We start from the raw sequence: 18,856 nt of genomic DNA on the forward strand, positions 1-18,856 counted from the left end.
GATAGAGAAATTGAGAAAGGGAAGATTTGGACCGTATGAAAGTCAGAGTCCTGATGAAGGGTCTCAGCCCAAATTGCCGACTGTTTACTCTTTTCCACAGATGCTGCCTGGCCTGCTGAGTTCCTCCAGCATTTTGTGTGGGTAGCAAAGGTAATGACACTTTTTAATTTAGTGAGAGCAGCAAGCAATGCATGTACAGGTTACATCCCAAAATTATTGCCTGTTTTGAGATTTAAAAATAAGTTTTATTAAGGTATTATACAAATCTGTATTTTGCAATCATAGTGCAAGTTTCAGATACATTCCTGTCAAATAAAGAGATCCTTAGATTGCAGAGTGAGATTATAGCAAAATAATTACTACTTCTCTCATTATTAAGGACAGAACTCATTTTGTAATTCTGACACGTTACTACCTACTCGAAATTGGGCATGAATCCCCCAGGAATAGGTATCTGCTAATAAAAATGCAGATTGGAGCTGTAATGTCCCTAACGGCTCATTCAGGGTAGGCATTAAAACTGAAAGCATATCTGATGCTCGGTCTTAGTGAAAAATTACGCCATAGTTATTAATCATTTAACCTGTCTAACAAGCAGAATTTATAAGAGTACCACTGCAGCAGTGCAGTTGGAGCAAGACATGAGGCAGGGAATCACAACATAATTGTAATGCAGACAGAGTGTGTATGTTACTGAACACGCCACAGCAACTCACGAAAGGCTAAAGAACAGATGGAAACAGAAACCATAGTCTGCAGTAATAAAAGTTTTATGACCTGTTGTGATCCAGTCAAAAAAATAACAACAAATGACATAAGAGGTACAGACAGGCTTTATCCTCTGAGGTTGGGTGAGACTAGAACTAGAGGTCGTAGCTTAAGGTGTAATGTTTAAGGGGAACATGAGGGGAAACTTCTTCACTCAGAGAATGGGTAGAGTGTGGAATGAGCTGGCAGCAGAAATGGTGGATATGGGTTCGATTTCAAAATTTAAGGGGAATTTGGATAAGTACACAGATGGGAGGGTTATAAAGGGCTGTGGTCAGGGTGCAAGTTAACAGGACTCGTCGGAGTAATAGTTCAGCACGGAATAAATGGGTTGTTTCTGTGCTGTCGTTTTCTGTGATTATGACTCAATCAGCAATCTCCAGGGGTTGCAGCGATTGAACACCACAGGTGATCCTATCTGTGTGAACAGATTAGTGGCCTGCGCTGGGCTAACAAAGTACAAGTTTGCCTGCCTTAACCTCTTAGATCCCTGCTGCCATTGTGATTGCTCCTTGCAGATCTAGAAGAACGTCTCATTAATTTCCCTTTGATTTCCCTCCTCTCTTTGAAAGCAAGCATGACTAGAATTCTCGAGCCCTGGCCACATCCTTGTGAAGTTTTTATGCACCTTCATAGAAACCCATGTCTAAGTCTGAAAGCATATTATTATTATTATTATTATAAAGGGGAGAAGTTATAGGAAATGAATGTCTGTATGGATTAGTGTCATGTCATCTGTTGTGGGTATAAAACACTGAGAACGGCATTTTATACCCAATGATGAAAGGCTGGAACTACTGCTGGTTCCAAGGGACACGGCTTCTTGATACACAATGCAAGTTACTGGAATAGCAGTGGTCAGGTCCTAAAGAGTTCACACAGGGAAGAGGAACAAGGAAAGTTAAAATGGTGAGGTAAAGAAATGCGGCCTTCTCCCTGTTAAAGAGTTAAGCAGTTACATGAAGCTGGGTTAAAATTGTTATTACGTAAGTTGATGGAATCATCCTTAGACATGCTTGATAAAATTCACAAGGCAAGAGAATGGTTAAATTGTGCACAGTAAGCTCATACAATTAGCTGCATAATAATGAAATCGGCTCTTTTAATGTGTGGAGAAAGAGACAAAGTATTGAACAGAATGTCAAAGATCAGATTACGCTTTTACCCCAAATCCAGCAGCTCCGACAAGACCTGTTCAAATCACTGGACTGCTGTTTGAATCCAGAAACTTAGCATTCAGAGATAAGAGTGTTACTAACTGAGCCACAGCCAGTGGTGCTGTCTAATTAAAGTTCAAAGTAAATTTATTATTTAAGTACATATATGGCACCGTATACAAACCTGAGATTTGTTTCCTTCCGGGCATACTTAGTAAATCCAAGAACCGTAATAGAAAGACCACACCCAACAAGTTGGACAAACGACCAGTGTGCAAAAGACGACAAACTGTGCAGATGCAAAAGAGAAAAAGGAATAATAAATAATAAACAAATAAGCAATAAATATTGAGAACATGAAGAGTACTTGAAAGAGAGTCTATAGGTTGTGGGACCGGTCAGTGAGGGGGCAAGTGAAGTTGAGTGAAGTTATCACCACTGGTTCAAGAGCCTGATGGCTGAGGGGTAATAACTGTCCCTGAACCTGGTGGTGTGAGTCCTGAGACTCTGAACCTTCTTCCTGATGGCAGCAGCAAGAAGAGAGCATGACCTGATGGGGAGGAGGGGTCCCTGATGATGGATGCTGCTTTCCTCCATCAGCACTATGTGTAGATGTGCTCAATGGTGGGGAGGGCTTTACCTGTGAGAGACTGGGCTGTGTCCTCTACTTTTTGTAGGATTTTGAGGTCCAGAGTAGGTGAAATCTGACTGAGCAATGTCATTCTTTTTGGAGAAATAAACCAATTCTTAGACCTTCACTATGGTAAGGTGGAATCACGTATCTATTTCCAGGTGGATACATGTTGCGTCCACTGTAGATGTGCGATTGCTTTATGTCAGGACCTCTCAACAGGGGCAATTCTAGTTTGAATCAGGGTGCGCGTATGTCTCAATTTTCAAATGTGTTATTGCTTCACCTTTTGTATTGTCATTTGGCTGGCTGGAAAACGTCTATGTTGGCTGAGTACGGAGAATAAAAAAATCTCTGTGCAATCAATATAACTACTTTGTCTTTGCAGCCTTGGGTAATAAATTGCCACATCGAACTTTGCTTGGGATCTGGCATTCAGCTGCCTGCCAATAACGCGTGCATCAGTTTTATATTTGCATTCATGATCTGGTACTTTCGGTTAAGCATATTCCTACTTCTGGCTGCTCAGCTTTCTTCCAAGAATAGTAAAACAAAGCAACAATGTTTTCTGCACTGGAGAAGGCCAAGGAGGTGTGGACAGGCTTCCAATTTCTGTTCATTGCATTCACAAAATTGCTGCATACTGCTCTCACTCAAGTGAGGCTGCTTGTACTGGGGAACCATGGATTGGACACCGTTGTTTATGATGTAACTCGTTCTAGACCAAATAGGCATGGGTTTTTAGCTACTCATCTAAATCTCAGTCCCTTTACTGAAGTGAAGTAGGTGCTGGAAATCTGAGATAAAAAAAAGAGAAAATGGCAGCAGAAATCGGTGATTGTGGGTAACAACTGTCGAGAGAGGAAACGAGGTAAAGATGGCAAGGGGAGAACCTGAATGATGGGAATTGAAAGAGTGAGCTGGAACTTTCTCAGCCATAATCCTTATTCCTCAGTGGGTCGAGCAGTATCTTTGTGATCAAAGGAATGGTTAACATTTCAGATCAAAACTCTGAATCAGGACATAGATTTCCTTACGTTGTAGGAGGAGGCCATGCTGCCTATTGAATCAATGCCATTGCAAGACAAACCCATTTCCCCCACTCACTTACAGTAGCCTATTGCCTCTCTTAAGCTTTTCAACTCTTCCCGAATTCTCCTGTTCCCCTGCACTTCCCTACACTTGGGAGGAGTTTCAAGTTTCCTGTTAACTTTACAATCAGCACGTCTTTGGAGTGTGGGAAGAACCTGGAGCGCCTGCAGGAAACTCACATGATCACAGGAAAAATATGCAGACTTTGCAGAGAGAGCACCTGAGGTCAGGATGGACACCAGTTTCAGGACCATTGTGACACCAGTGCTAACTGGTGTGCCATTTAGTGGGAAATATTGACAGTAGCACCTTCAACTAAAGAAATCTGACCTGTGTATACACAACATAGCACAGTAACAGGCTCTTAGGCCTACGGTTTTATGCCAAATCAATTAAATTAATAATTAAATGGCCAATTTAACTAATCTTTTCTGCCTACACAATGTCCATATCTTTCAATTGCCTGCACATTCATGTGCCTATTTAAGAGCCCCTTCAACACTTGCTTCCCCTAGCAGCACACTCCAGGCACCCGCGACTTTCTGCGTAAAAGTAAAACTTGCCACCGCACATCTCCTTTGGGCTTTCCCCTTTCACCTAAAATGCATTTCATCCCTGAGAGAAAGATGCTGGCTGCATGTTCCATCTTTGCCTCTCATAATCTTTTAAACCTCCATGAGATCTCTGCCGCTCCGGAGTAAAGAACCCAAGTTTGTCTGACCTCTCCCGATAGCACGTGCCCTCTAATCCAGGCAGCATCTTTGCAAACCACTTCAGCACCCTCTCCAAAGCCATGGCATCCCTCCTGTAATGGAGCAACCAGAACTGAATGCAATACTCCAGATGTGGCCGAACCAGAGTTTCATAAATCTGAATCATAACTTTATTGGTTCTTGAACTTAATTCCCAGATGCATAAAGGCAAACATGCCATATGCCACCTCATCTGCCCAGCTTGATTTTGTAAGCCTGGCCACAGCTGACTGCTGAACTGAGGCTTGATACTCAGCATCTCCAATAGCTTTACAAAGGTCATGTAAAAGCCAGGTTAAATGCTGCAGACCTAGACTTCATAAGAGAGTGGATGTCCTGGTTCATGCATGGCTTCTATTTTAGAAACACCCATATTGTCTTCTTTGGTACACAGTCCTCAGCATAGTTACTGATAAAGTCTGTGATGGTAGTGGCATGCTCATCTAGGCTGACAGCTGAGCCTCTGACCATGGAGCAGTCTACCTACTCAAAGAATCTCATCTGTTTCCTCAGACCAGGCAACATCCTTGTAAATCTCCTCTGCACCCTTTCTATGGCTTCCATATCCTTCCTGTAGTGAGGCGACCAGAACTGAGCACAGTACTCCAAGTGGGGTCTGACCAGGGTCCTATGTAACTGCAACATTACCGCTCGGCTCCTAAATTCAATTCCACGATTGATGAAGGTCAATACACCGTACACCTTCTTTACTTTTCTGTATTGCCCCATTTTAGCTTCTGTTTGGATGTGGGGAGTAACAAAACAGCCTGGTGGTCTGATTTACCAAAGTGTGGACAGGGAATGGCTCACGAGGCTCTCTATCTCCTTCCTGTACTTTGATTAATCATTTCTTGAGATGCGGCTCACCAGGCCTATTCAATGGTTGTATAACAATGGTCCAAAGTGTTTGGTCCTCTGACAGGACAGGAGACATGCTGGTATTACCATGGTAACTCACTCTTGAAGTTGACCTGGCTGAAGTCACCGGCAATGATGAAAAGAGCTTCTGGGTATCACATTTCAAGGATTTGACCATAGAGTGTAGTTGACTGAGTGCAAGCTTTGTGTCTGTCTGAGGTGGGATGCAGACTTCCATCAGATTAGCTGAAGTGAATACCCATTGCAGCTGTTATGGGTGACACTTTGCTGTTAGATATTCCTTGTTGGGTGAGCAGGAGCTCATCAGAACTATCAGATCTGAGCAGTACAAGGAATTGACTAAGAAGCAGATCCCTCCACCTCCTTCTTTGCCTGAAGGCACCGTACAGTCTATCCAGTGAATTGACAAGCCCTCGGTTGAATGTCACTGTAATTTGAAGTGGGTGGAAGCCATGTTTCAGTGAAACATAGCACTCAACAGTCTCTAGGTACTCTTTGGTTGGTCAGTCTTGCCCTTATTTCATCAGGTTTGTTCTCAGTGACCTGGACATTAGCTAGTTGTATTCTGGGGAGAGAGGTCTTTAACCCATACTCTTCTCACTTCACCTACATCCCAGCCCTCTTGCCACACTTCTGAGGTAACTGCTGGTTCTGAGGGCCAAGCCACCCTTGGATGTTTCTTGTAAATATGTTAGTTATATCCACCTCTATCACCTCCTCTGGCAACATGTTCTGCATATCCATCACTCCCTCTATTAAAAAGTTGTTTCTCAGGTCCCCTTTAAATTTTTTCCCATTCACCATAAATCTAGGCCCTCGAGTTTTAAATTTCCCAATACTAGCAGTAAGTGTGGATTGTAGCAATTTCTAACCATTCACCTCGTCACTCTCTTCACAGAGCAGTATTTCCTTTTCATTATTTTTTAAATTTAATATGTTTCCACTTGAATTGCATTTTTATTCTGTGCATTTCCATTCTCTGTTTTTGATTCAAACTTCTAGCCATCCTTTTCTGATACGATGGGATTATTGTAAGCAACCCTAAGCTGCCTTCAATTTATTGATATACAGTAGTGTGCAAAAGTCTTAGCTATATCTATATCTATATCTATATATATATATAGATATATATATATATACTTTTGCTCAGTAATGTAATGTTTACAATATTCACACAAAATGTTTATATCTGTTCCCTCCAGCAGACTGGTGGATTTTATTTTGAATATTCCATTTAAATTTGCCAATTCAGTAGGCTAATTTTACAAGTGCCTTATGCTAAATTTACTCTCCAAGTCACTACACTTGGCATTGGCCCTTCTAGGCTGAGCTATGGCCAGAAGCATCCCACCTGCAGGCTCCTCTTCACAGCCAAATGATTTCAGCTACAGGCCATTTGTGGTTTGAACACACACACAAAGAGCAGGAGGAACTCAGCACGTTAGTCACATGCAGAGGGGGAATAAACAATTGACGTTTTGAGCCAAGAACCTTCGTCAAAACTGGAGAGGAAGCCAGAATACAAAGGTGGGGAGGGGAGGAGAAGGGTGGGGGAGAGGAGATAGAGAAAAAGCTGGGAAGTGATAGGTGGAAGCGGTAAAGGACCGAAGAAGAAGAAATTTGATAGGAGAGGACAGTGGACCATGGGAGAAAGGGAAGAAGGAGAGGCACCAAAGGGAGGTGATAGGCACAGTGGAGGAGAAGAGAAGGGGTAAGATGGGAGTCAGAATGGGGAAAGTAAAACGAGAAAAGAGGAAGGAAGGAAGAATTACTGGACGTTAAAGAAATTGATGTGTTTATGATTTGTGGTTTGAAATCTTCTTGGGTACATTGACATTTTTGTGATTAATGGTTAATTCTGGAGCAATAAAATGGAAAGCCACTATAAATGTAAGAGAAAATACTTGGCAACATTTTGCATCTTAATGGAGGTACTGTGTTTGTTCATTTATCATTGATGTTAGGACTAGAAGTTTGTATGGCCACAAGTTTCAGATCAAAAACTATAAATCAACTGAACAGTCTGCAGGGTTCTAGTTGAATAATCAATGGAATAGATTTTACTTTACATATTCCATTACATTTGCCAGTTTATAAGATACGTGCTGTGAGTGCTTTGTTCTGAATTTACTCTCCACGGCATTTCACTTCTGTGGATCAGTAGATTTCACAGAAGAACATAACATAATCGCTCAGGCTAGTGAATTTGATCCACCGGTACTTGAACCTTCTAGTTGTGCAGTTGCACACAATGAATTATTCTGAGTGTGCATTACTACAACTTAACAGGATTAGACATTGGCTCAGTGGGAGAAGCCAGAGAGTGGTAGTGGAGGATTGCTTCTCTGAGTGGAGGCCTGTGACTAGTGGTGTGCCACAGGGAGCAGTGCTGGGTCCATTGTTATTTGTCATCTATATCAATGATCTGGATGATAATGTGGTAAATTGGATCAGCAAATTTGCTGATGATACAAAGATTGGAGGTGCAGTGGACAGTGAGGAAGGTTTTCAAAGCTTGCAGAGGGATCTGGACCTGCTCAAAAAGTGGGCTGAAAAATGGTAGATGGAGCTTAATACAGACGAGTGTGAGGTATTGCACTTTGGAAGGACAAACCAAGGTAGAACATACAAGATAGATGGTAGGACACTGAGGAGTGCAGTAGAACAGAGGGATCTAGGAATACAGATACAAAATTCCCTAAAAGTGGCGTCATAGGTAGATAGGGTAGTAAAGAGAGCTTTTGGTATATTAGCCTTTATAAATCAAGGTATTGAGTATAAGAGTTGAAATGTTATGGTGAGGTTGTATAAGGCATTGGTGAGGCAGAATTTGGAGTATTGTATGTAGTTTTGGTCACCAAATTACAGGAAGGATATTAATAAGGTTGAAAGAGTGCAGAGAAGGTTTACAAGGATGTTGCCGGGACTTGAGAAACTGAGTTACAGAGAAAGGTTGAATAGGTTAGGACTTTATTCCCTGGAACGTAGAAGAATGAGGGGAGACTTGATAGAGGTGTATAAAATTATGATGGGTATAGATAGAGTGAATGCAAGCAGGCTTTTTCCACTGAGGATAGGGGAGAAAAAAACCAGAGGACATGGGTTAAGGGTGAAGGGGAAAAAGTTTAAAGGAAACATTAATGGGGGCTTCTTCACACAGAGGGTGGTGGGAATGTGGAATGAGCTGCCAGATGAAGTGGTAAATGCAGGCTCACTTTTAACATTTAAGAAAAACTTGGACAGGTATATGGATGAGAGGGTTATGCAGGGATATGATCCCGGTGCAGGTCAGTGGGACTAGGCAGAAAAATGGTTTGGCACAGCCAAGAAGGGCCAGAAGACCTGTTTCTGTGCTGTAATGTTCTATGGTTCTAACTCCAATGCATGATAAGGCCTTTGTTCTCACACAGTGTGGATCATAACAGTGGGCAGATGTGAAGTTAAGCTTATAATATGTTCAGGAAGTCTCCTATAAAAGTTCAAACTTGCTATGATTCTCCTGGCTGCATTAAGAAGTGGATATCAGAGAAATAGAACATGTGCAGACTCTGGCATTTACCTGACTCTGCCTGGTTTAGTGCCTTCCTTCCAGACTATGTCTCACCATTGCTGTCTTAGTAATTTCACTGTTTTTCCCTTTGCTTAATAACTTATTTCTTGTGTTTTTTTATCAAATAGTTTTGACTGATAGCTGTTTAAATTTAGTTTTCAGTCCTAACATGTAGAAGCCCTCTTATAATAATTTCTTCATGCATTTTAAGTACTTAACTTTTTGAACTTAAAAGCTTTGCATCCTCTAAAACTTTCTTATCTTTCTTTTGTACCTCGTGACAATAAGAGCTAGCATTAGAGAAATAAAAGAAATAAGAAAGTAGTCCAATAGCATTTCAGAGAAACATAGAAAACCTACAGCACAATACAGGCCCTTCAGCCCACAATGCTGTACCAAACATGTCCTTACCTTAGAAATTACCTTGGGTTACACATAGCCCTCTATTTTTCTAAGCTCCATGTACCTATCCAGGAATCTCTTAAAAGACCCTATTGTATCAGCCTCCACCATCATCGCTGGCAGCCCATTCCATACATTCAGCACTCTCTGCGTTAAAAACTTACCCCTGACATCTCCTTTGTACCTACTCTTAAGCACCTTAAAACTGTGCCCTCTTGCGCTAGCTATTTCAGCCCTGGGAAAAAAAACCTCTGACTATCCACACAATCAATGCCTCTCATCATCTTGTACACCTCTATCAGGTTACCTCTCATCCTCCGTTGCTCCAAGGAGAAAAGGCCAAGTTCACTCAGCCTATTCTCATAAGGAATGCTCCCCAATCCAGGCAACATCCTTGTAAATCTCCTCTGCACCCTTTCTATGGTTTCCACATCCTTCCTGTAGTGAGGCGACCAGAACTGAGCACAGTACTCCAAGTGGGATCTGACCAGGGTCCTATTTAGCTGCAACATTACCTCTCAGCTCCTAAATTCAATACCACAATTGATGAAGGCCAATGCACCGTATGTCTTCTTAACCACAGAGTCAACCTGCACAGCAGCTTTGAGCGTCCTATGGACTCGGACCCCAAGGTCCCTCTGATCCTCCACACTGCCAAGAGTCTTACCATTAATACTATATTCTGCCATCATATTTGACCTACCAAAATGAACCACCTCACACTTATCTGGGTTGAACTCCATCTGTCACTTCTCAGCCCAGTTTTGCATCCTATCAATGTCCCGCTGTAACCTCTGACACTTCATATTTCTTTCATCATGTTTACAATTACCTCATACCATTAAACTAGATCCTGTTTTTCTCACAACAACTTTAGAAATCACTCTGTTTATGTAAGGTTTGCTGACCTTTTTCATGATAATTTGTTACACTGTATGGCCAACATCTGCAAATCTTTGCTTTATTTCTGCCTTCTCTTCCTTGCACTACTCCAGCCTATCCTCTGGAATATGCTTTGTTGTTTTAGCCTTTGCTAATATTAGTTACCTGCCTCAGTCAGCTTTGTTATGCTTTTTAAACAAAGGTATCAGGCTTACATGGTTAAGCAGAATCACAGGAGTGCTTTGTAATTCATTACAGAAGCCATCATTTTGAAAATTAGCTACTAAGGCTCCTTCATGACCCATGATTATCTTTGTCCATTTAGAACAGGAATTTTGTCAGTTTTAAGTTTTGCATATTTATCTGAAACACCTGCAGACTGAGTTGTCCCTGGCAAATATAAGACAATTTTCTATCCATTGGGAAATCAAGTATTCAAGATGTCAGATCTTTAGCCAAATGATATAATTGTAGTTTAAAAATTGAATAAATTATGAGAACCAGGCGTTATCGCAGAAGGGTCACCAGAATGAGAAAGATGATGCTAAGTTTCAATTATTGGTTCTTGCAATTTTGACTATTTGCCTAAAGTGGAATTTTAGGAACTTCAGCTTTACTTATACCACAATGTTATTGTTAAACTAAACTCAGTACGCCAGGAATGAATCCACATATTGTATACCCAATCAAAAATTCACAAGTACTCGTCGGCTCCCACTCCGTCACAATGGTTCTCTCAAGTGATGCTATGTCTTAGTTTGGAGAAAATTAGAAATCAAACCTTTGAATCTATGTTTGATTTTGAGAAAAGGTGGGGTTCATTTGATCGTTACTATCATTTGAGTTAATTGATAGACTTCCTCCACAATCTAATTGTAAATTTTGGTACATTCTTTCTTGTTGGCGGTTTGATGTTTATCTTTAGAAGCTTCTTGTATGACACATGGCTCCAGGCTTGAACACCTAATGGGTTTTTTCCCTCTCTTTTCTTTGCTTTAGTAGGGTTTTTTTTCTTTTTTTTGTCACCAAATTTTTTGATCTTTAAAACAATGTTTTTTTCCCTTGAGACTTTGTAAGTGTTACCTACTTCGATGTACTCTTCTTAATTTTGGATGATAATAATAAGAAGAAGATTTGAAAAGAGAAAAAAAAATTTCACAAGTACTGGCCGAATCGAGGCATGGGGTCCAGGCCCCAGAATGTATTGAAGTGACTGAACCCAATGATTGAACATCAATTTAGGCGTCGAGCCGGATTGAAAAGGTCAGGTTGTAGGGGTCTGAGGCGAGGGATAGACCATTTCAGCTCACTCCTCCGCAACATTTACTCAAATCTGCACAGAACTGAAGATCGGTGCAAAGACTCTTTGCCGATTTCAGTTCAGAATGCTATGTGCTTGCTTTTATCGTTTGCATGACTTGTGTGGTGAACTACATATACCTGTCTGGACACGCCCCTGATGACTGCTCCTGTGGCTCCTCCCACAGATCCCTGTATAAAGGCAATTGGGGCCTGAGCCCGGCCTCTCAGTCTCCAGGATGTAGTATGGTGGTCACTCACTGCTTGTTCCTTCTTCCAGTCAATAAAAGCCGATACCTCGCTTTTACGTCTCAGAGTGAGTTATTGATGGTGCATCAACTTGTTTTTTCCTTCTCTGCACGTTGGGTATTTGCCACTCTTGTTTTTTTAATGGGTTCTTTTGGGTTTCTTTGTCTTGTAGCTGCCTGTAAGGAGATGAGTCTCAAGGTTCTATAATGTTTACGTACTTTGATAATGAATGCACTTTGAATTGTGAACTTTGAGAAGTGGTCAGGGTGAGTCTGTTAGCCACCCTTCATGCTGGATTTGATTTTGTACATAGTTCCGGTTGAAGGGGAGTGGTGTGACAGGAATGCCCAGTCACCCAGTTAGACAAGCAGGATCGTCTCTTAGGCCACGATTAGTGTAAAATGTCATCAAATGTCTGTTTAAAGCAACTGACTGGGATACCTGAACATGTGAGCTGATAGTGGCAATTTATAGATCATACAGGAAAGGGCCTATGGTTATTTACTTGCCATATAAATGAAAAAAAATGAGTAATCTGGTTTCACTTTCTGTTTGTATGCAGTTAACCAACGCCAATTTAATGGTGATTGCTTATTTTACATTTTTTGAAAGTGTTTTTAATTGTTTTCAATTGAGAAATCTTTTCTGCATTATTCTGAGCTGTCTGTGTATAGCTTTTAAAAGGTGTCTCTCGCAAACTTCACCAATTGCTTTCAGTTTTTATCTCTCTTCCAAGTAATAACAGACAGAAAATGCTGGAAATGCCCAGCAGGTTCTACAGCATCATGCAAGGAGAAACAGAGTTAATGTTTCAGGTCAAAGAGCGAAAACAGTTGTTCCGGTTCTCTTTCCATAGAAGCTGTCTGACTTGCTGAGGTTTTCCAGCACTCAACAGTTCAATTTTATGTCAGAGAATACATTCAGTATACAAGCTGATATTCTTGCTCTTCACAGACATCCACAGAACAGTGAGGGAATAAAACCCAAGGAACAAATGGCAGAAAAGCATTAGAACCCCAAAGCCCCCTTCCCCCTTCCCATGCACAAGCAATCCTTAGGTTTGCTAAGCCTATTGGGGAGAGTTTAAACTAGGATTGCTGGGGGGGGGAGGGGAGTGGGAACCAAACTGAAGAGAGGGAGGAAGAGGCGGTTGGCTCACAAATAGAGAAAGCTTGGGTACAGTGCGAGAGGGAGGATAGGCAGGTGATAGAGAAGGGATGTGCTCTGACCAATGGGAGGCATTGATCGTGTGGATAGTCAGGCAACAAAGATAACTCTCCTGGACCTGATGGAATGCACTCTCAGGTTCTGAAGGAAGTAGCTGGAGAGATTGTGGAGGCACTTACGATGATCTTTCAAGAATTGATAGATTCTGGCGTTGTACTGGATGACTGAAAAATTGTAAATGTTACTCTGCTATTTAAGAAGAGTGGGAGGCAGCAGAAAGGAAACTATAGACCTGTTATCCTGACATCAGTGGTTGGGAAGTTGTTGGAATCGATTGTTAGGGATGAGATTACGGAGTACCTGGAGGCACATGACAAGATAGGCCAAAGCCAGAATGGTTTCCTAAAAGGAAAATCCTGCCTGACAAACCTACTGCAATTCTTTGAGGAAATTACAAGCAGGGTGGACAAAGGAGATGCGGTAGACATGGTGTACTTGGTGTTTCAGAAGGCCGTTGACAAGGTGCCGCACATGAGGCTGCTTAGCAAGATAAGAGCCCATGGAATTATAGGGAAGTTACTAGCATGGGTGGAGCATCGGCTGGTTGGCAGAAAACAGAGTGGGAATAAAGGGATCCTATTCTGGCTGGCTGCTGGTTACCAGTGGAGTTCCATAGGGGTCGGTGTTGGGACTGCTGCTTTTTACTATATATGCCAATGATTTGGACTATGATATTAATGGATTTGTGGCTAAATTTGCAGATGATACAAAGATAGGTGGAGGAGTGGGTCGTGTTGAGGAAACAGAGCCTGCAGAGAGACTTAGATAGTTTAGGGGAATGGGCAAAGAAGTGGCAAATGAAATACAATGTTGGAAAGTGTATGTTCATGTACTTTGGTGGAAGAAATAAACAGGCAGACTATTATTTAGATGTGGAGAGAATTCAAAATGCAGAGATGCAAAGGGACTTGGGAGTCCTTGTGGAAGATACCCTAAAGGTTAACCTCCAGGTTGAGTCGGTTGTGAAGAAGGTGAATGCAATTTTGGCATTCATTTCTAGAGGTATAGAATATAAGGGCAGAGATGTGATGTTGAGGCTCTATAAGGCATTCGTGAGACCACACTTGGAGTATTGTGTGCAGTTTTGGGCTCCTTATTTTAGAAAGGATATACTGACATTGGAGAGGGTTCAGAGAAGATACACAAAGATGATTACAGGAATGAAAGGGTTACTGTATGAGGAACGTCTGGCAGCTCTTAGGCTGTATTCCCCAGAGTTCTGGAGAAAGGGGGGATCTCATAGAAACATTCTGAATGTTAAAAGGCCTGAACAGATTAGATATGGCAAAGTTATTTCCCATGGTAGGGGATTCTAGGACAAGAGGGCATGACTTCGGGATTGAAGAATGTCCTTCTAGAACTGAGATGCGGAGAAGTTACTTCAGTCAGAGGGTGGTAAATCTGTGGAATTTGTTCCCACAAGTGGCTGTGGAGGCCAAGTCATTGGGTGCACTTAAGGCAGAGATAGATAGGTTCTCGATTAGCCAGGGCATTGAAGGGTATGAAGTGAAAACAGGGGAGTGGGGATGACTGAAAGAATTGGATCAGCCCATGATTGAATGGCAGAGCAGACTCGATGGGCCAAATTGCCTACTTCTGCACCTATATCTTATAGACTTAAGGTAATTGAACTCTGAACTCCAACACCCCAAGTTCAGAAATGTGGTGACATGTAATCCAAACACTATATCCGACGTCATTAACTCCTCATCTTTTAAATACAGAATGTGAGGTTTTTGTGAGTTACTCTTTGGTCTCCCCTTGTAGTTGTGCTGCTCAGTCAACGCTTAGATAAACTCACATGGCCTCAATTCAAATAAAATTGCACCCTGATATCTTTGTGTCAGTTTTATATCTTTCACATCTACTGGGAGAGTAAAACCATTTTAGGTGGAGCTTGTTGGGTCTCCTTCAGACAATATCAGCAAGCAAAGGCATCAGTAATTTATAAACATGAGATTCTGCAGATGCTGCAAATCCAGAACAAAATGATGGAGGAACCCAGCAGGTCAGGCAGCATCTACACATTCTTCTACCAGAGATTTATTCCAGGTTCGTGTTCTGGTAGTCCTTTTATTTAGAATGCACTTCTTGAGTTTCTTGTGGTGGTTTCGTAATCTTGCTGAGGAAAGCTATGTTCTACTGAGCATGTCTTTGTGTGCAGTGAGATATTTTTCTCAAGTGATTTGGGTCCATACATTAATATGAAACACAGTGTTGACATTTGTCTTCAGTAAAGCCTGTACTTGATTTTTGACTAATAATTGCTTTGAGCTTGATCAAACCAGATTTTGCAGAGAGGGCCGTTGTGTTTTGTAACTCCCAAACATAAAACTAATTGAAAGGAAATAGGGAGCCAAGAATGTGCATCCTAGCTTTGTTTTTCTTCAAGCAAGGCACGCATAATAACGGTGTCATAATGATGGATGTCATTTCTGTACGTTTACATATAATCCATAATAAATTATTTAAACAACAAAAAATACTTAATCAAACAATATATTTATGATATCACTCAAATATTACTGAAATACTAAATACACATCACTCCTTAGCTATAAACTACAACTCAATATAGAATGCATTGAAGAGAGAGAGAGATTCTCAATTAGTCAGGGCATGAAGAGATACGGAGAGAAGGCAGGGCATTGAAGGTGAGAGTGAAAATGGATCACACATGATGAAATGTTGGATCAGACTCGACAGGCCAAATTGAACAATTCTGCTCCTATACCTTATGGTCTCATTGTCTCATATACGTAAGGCAACCTACGTAAAGGGTGAGTTCATCCTGGTGCTGGGAAAAATGGGGGAACTGTAGTTTCTGCAGCGTATTCCAACCATTTTGGATGGCCATGTAGACCTGAGACAGTGTAGGGTCTTTTCTGCTTTCCCTTTAGATCCTCCGTGCTGTAACAGGCAGATTTTTGACATGCATTAGGGAGACTATGTCAAGAGAAGTGCCCTCTATTGTAAATTTTTCAGGCATTTCCTTTCCCAAGGGTAAATGGGACAATCCATCAGCATTTCCATGATTAGTTGTCCTCCTGAACTCGATCTTGTAATTGTGTCCTCCAAGAAACAGACCCAATCTCTTCTGGAGTTGGTGGAACATCCTTCTGTGAATTGGAAATGGACACCAGTGGCTGATAACACACAAAATGCTGGGGGAACTCAGCAGGCCAGGCAGCATCTATGGAAAAGACATCACCGTTTTCTTCACCGTTTGGAAAGCCACCTCACACTGCTTTGTCCATTGCCATTCCTTCCTATCTGTAATAATGAGTCCAAGAGGCGGAGCACAGTAGCCAAGTTTGGCAGGAACCTCTTATAGTAATTAAAAAATCGTAAAAAGCACCACAACTGCGACACATTCTTTGACCTTAGGGCATCCACCACTCATTGAATTTTCTCAGCACATTTGTGTAATCCTTGTGCAACAATGGTAGCTAGTCCTGTGTCACTCATATCATTATCATATCTTTTATCAACAGCTTGCAGATTAGTGTCCTTTTTGAAATGCAACTTGACTTTTTATCTTTTTCCATTCTCTGCACAGTCCACTTATTTTTTTCTGCTTGACATGCTTTTTGTATGTGTCCTACTTCTTTGCATTTTCTACAAATTTCACTTTTAACCCGGTATTGTTCGGGTATATGTGACCCCTTGCCACAACAGTAACACAATTTGTTCGGCCAAGCCAGTTTGTGTTTAGATGTTGAAACCTTGTTCACACTCACTTTCTCCTGACTACAACTCAATTGCACCTATGTCAGCAGTTTGCATTGATACAGCTATTTCAACTGCTCTTTTAAATGTAAGTTGTGCTTCAGTTAGGAACCGTCTTTGAATGCTTTCTTGTAAGGTTCCACAAACTAGCGGATCTCTCAGTGCATCATTAAGTCGATCATTGAACTGAACAGACAATGCTCAGAGAACTTCTTCAATTCAGCCACATATGCTGAAATGGACACCTCTTCCTTTTGATTTTGCTTATGAAACCAAAAACATTCTGCATTGGTTCTAAATGTTGCTGCAGTACTTCCACAATATCAGCAAATCTCATTTCGGCTGGTCTGGCTGGAGCAGTTAAACTTCTAAGCAAACTGTTGTCCTTTAAACCAACTTCGTTCAGCAAAAGTGCTCTTGATTTTCATTGGCTATTTCATTTGCTGCAAAATACAGCTCGATTCACTCAGTATACACTATCCAGTTATTTCTTCTGTGATTGAACATGTCTGTCTTCCTGATGTAGCCAGCCATCTCTGCATTTTTAAATTGTTTTATTATTATCACCCCATTATCACCCCATTATCACTGTTTATGAACTCATGAATTTGTTAGTTTTCTGCCTTTTTTGTTAATCGACCGCCTCCTCTCTCTCTCTCTCTCTTCCAAAGAGGCACATGCTACACTGATTTTGTTTTAACTTGAACATCTTGCTATGTATTTTTTAACTCAAACATCATTTTTTTAAAAATTTTAATCAGTAAGTAGTTGCCTTGGGTCCATTTTAGAACTATCTCGTTGCCACTGTTACATTTTGTAATTACAAGATGTAAAACTAATTGAAAGGAAAGATGGAGCCAGGAATGTATGTCTTAAGCAAGGCGTGCACATAATGTCAAGGTGGTATAATAATGTATGCCATTCACTTACTTTTACATATAATCTGTAATGAATTATTTAAAAATCAAAGAATGCTTAATCAAACAATATATTTACTACATCACTCAAATGTTACCGACATATTAAATACTCAATATGGATAATTAAAGTTGATCATGAGGCATTCGTAGCTCAATTGTCATAGACTCATTACACCTAAGTCTCTCTTTTTGTTCCACCTACACACTTTTGAGCCCAGATCAACACTGAGTTTACTGTGAATTTTAAAGTGATAAACAATATATTCTATCATCTCTGAAGCATTTTGTTCTCTACAAACCCTTCACCTCCCATTATCATAAAACAGAGCTGTGCCCGAGATAAAGAGCAGACAATGTTATTCACTTGCGGTTTCCCAAATATGTGCCCCATTACAGGTATGCGTCGCTTAACGTCCACGATATGTTCTGTGAAATCAGACGTTATGTGATTTGGATGTTGTGTGAATACCATATTATATACTTAGCAAACCTATATGGAGTACTGTAGTGTACCTGTATTGACTAAATAGCCAAGAACTTACACTAAAACTGTATACTGTACACTATAATATATACACTATAATTTTTATTTCATTTTAAACTTTTAAAATTTTCACTTTTTAAACTTTTATGTAAACATTTTCTTAGCCGAGATCACACACAATTTATCACAGAGGATCAGGATCATCCACAACACTGTCCTCAGCTTCCTCATAGCGTTCCACTTCTTCAGGAGGTGTCGGCTTCTTCAGGAGTATGTCCAGTGTTGTTTACCCAGTTGGCTTGTTCTTTTCTTCATAAATTTCTCTATATGCAGCAAACACTGCATGAGCATTCCTTCCTATCAGTGAAAAGTGTTTGGTGTTTGGGTCCATCTCTTCAGCAAGCTGTTAAGGCTTGCAAAGAATTTGGCTAACACCTTAACAGTGAACCTCATCTGTACCTGTTCATCTTCTCCTTCTGCAGCTTCCTTTTCCCTTGTCTCTTCTTCAGCTGTTCACTTTTGCTCCAGCTCCAGCAACTCTTCATTTGTTAGTTCCTCAGGAGCCACCTCTAGGAGTTCTTCAATGACCTCATCATCTATGTCCAAGTTCAGGTTGTTGTTTGCCATGTCGACAACAGCTTTATTAATCTTTGTAATCTCCTCATCCTTTTCAAATCCCCCACTAACTTTCACATTATGCAGTGAAAAATGTTGCTTGAAGCGCTTGAGCCACCCAGAGGTAGCACTAAACTCAATATCGTAGTCTGGTCCTGCTTTTTCTTTAAGCATTTTGAACAAGCTCCGTGCCTTAGCAGTGAACGTCAACATGCTGAGA

The 18,856-nt window shown here is 41.0% G+C and overlaps 1 protein-coding gene across 1 annotated transcript in view; it reads left to right on the plus strand.

Moving 5' to 3' along the window:
* Positions 1-18,856, plus strand: part of syn2b (synapsin IIb) — a 365,015-nt gene that overhangs the window by 244,570 nt on the left and 101,589 nt on the right. The window lies entirely within an intron of this gene.

Source organism: Hemitrygon akajei, chromosome 19, assembly GCF_048418815.1.
Source record: "Hemitrygon akajei chromosome 19, sHemAka1.3, whole genome shotgun sequence".
In the NCBI taxonomy this organism is placed as follows: Eukaryota; Metazoa; Chordata; class Chondrichthyes; order Myliobatiformes; family Dasyatidae; genus Hemitrygon; species Hemitrygon akajei.